This window comes from Phoenix dactylifera, chromosome 9, assembly GCF_051530095.1.
Source record: "Phoenix dactylifera cultivar Ajwa chromosome 9, Ajwa_hap1_PhDact_Kaust_v1.1, whole genome shotgun sequence".
Classification (NCBI taxonomy): Eukaryota; Viridiplantae; Streptophyta; class Magnoliopsida; order Arecales; family Arecaceae; genus Phoenix; species Phoenix dactylifera.
Window position 1 is genome coordinate 2175799 of NC_143198.1, and position 1814 is coordinate 2177612.

The window sequence follows — 1814 nt, forward strand, 5'->3', positions numbered from 1 at the left end:
CTTCTATGTAATATTTCGGCTTTTTTAAAGCCTTGATATAGAATGTAAGGAAACCAAAAGAATCAAATTTCAGATCCAGGTTACATGTATGACAGACATAGATGAGCTACAGATGTTCTAAGCCATATTTTCCTAGATTGACGCGAGGAATATTGTAGAAAAACGCACGCATGCATGCGAAGATATAGAAAATAGGTTACAGATGCATCCGTGCTGTCCCATCCATACATGAATACAGAGAGAGAGGTTGAGAGTAAAAATGTGAGAAGAGGACAAAATCCATGAAATAGATAAAACCATTATGTACATGCAACTGCCACTAATTTTTCTTTCTCAATATATGTAAATTCAAGGTTGAAAGCCCTTAGGAAACGGTTATTAGAGAAAGTATTATCCAAGTTAAGAGAGCAATAATCTATAAAGATGGAAAGCAAAAGAAAGTTCAAGAGAATGGAATTCGATAGCAATTCACAGGGAAGGATGCAAGGTTCAGCCTCCAAGGTCAAGATCTCAAAAGTACCAACCATGTGTGAGAGACCAAAGCCGTATCCCCTCCACTTTAAAACCTAAGAAGTACCTCTTCTGTCTTCTCTTCTTTCCCACATCTTCTCTCAATTGCCGATCAGCCCTCATGTCTTCAGAGAGAAAGAGAGAGAGAGAGAGATTAGCATCAGTACCAGCATCGCAAACCAAAAAGTGTAAGAATTATGGGCATATTGAAGATAAAACTGCTCAGTAAAAGACTAACCATTTTGCGCTCTCTCTGTAGATCTCAATTTCTAGGGGTTCCTCGAGAAGTCCGAGCAGGGATTTAGGGTATGAAAGGACTTGGGGGTTTAGGGTTTTTTGGTGCTCCGATCAGCAGATGAAACTGCAACATGATCTGATGTGCATATTCATCCAAGATTTGGAAGAAAGGAAAGAAGAGATCAGATCATGCTGGCAGCTTCAGCTGCTCGTGGTGCACCACATGCATGATATATACCATCAAAGCTGTGGCCGCGAGAGGAGGGAATAGGCAAGGAGAGAGATGAGAGAGGAAAGAAGAGAAGAAACTGCAACTGGCCTCAAAAGGATGCTATGGTGGGCAGGAGGGGTGGGGAAAGGAGATATATAGAGGGAGAAAGGGATGGGGGGTGGGGGACTGATCTCTTTTACTTGGTCTCTGGTATTTGTTCTCATGCCGAGGCTGAAAGGAGACTAAAAACAACTAAATATTGTGGTCCCAGCCTCCCAAGAGCGAAAGAAAATATTGAATATTGTCATGCCCAGGCCACCACCATGCAGTTAGGGTTTCTAAATATACTGCATGCCTTTAATTGCTTTTCGAGGGGCCCTTTCTTGTACCTCCACGCTCCGTTCAACTAAACTAGATGCCATGGGAAAGGAGCTCCATGCCATATGGCATAAGTGGATTGGCACTATTTGTAGGACCGGTTTGGTGCATGGTGGGGCTGTAGTGTGAAGCACCAATTTCCACACGACACATGGCAATGAAATTTATTTATTTTTAATACCAACATCGATAAACAGTTGCATATAGCTCATTATTTGACCATTTCTTGAATATTGCACCAATCTCGTGAGCTGTATCATGATTTCCTGCACCATATATACTATGCTAACCAGTACCAGACTTACCGTACTGTATCGCACCATTACTGTAATACCGATATTGCAAACCATGAGATATACCAATTCGCTCGTACCATCTTGTTATGACGAGCCGATAGGGTAACTGAGTAGACCCATGGCATGTTACGATTCAATCAAAACCTTCACACTAATCCCCTCTTGCCATGTTGGAATGAGGA

General features: G+C 42.0%; 1 long non-coding RNA gene across 1 annotated transcript; it reads right to left on the minus strand.

Moving 5' to 3' along the window:
* Nucleotides 1–247: 247 nt before the first annotated feature.
* Nucleotides 248–1085, minus strand: LOC103704511 (uncharacterized). Its single transcript, XR_603627.6, has 2 exons — nucleotides 749–1085; nucleotides 248–635 (listed from the first exon to the last, which is right to left on the minus strand). It is a non-coding gene; the product is annotated as an uncharacterized LOC103704511 (long non-coding RNA).
* Between the last annotated feature and the right edge of the window lie 729 nt (nucleotides 1086–1814).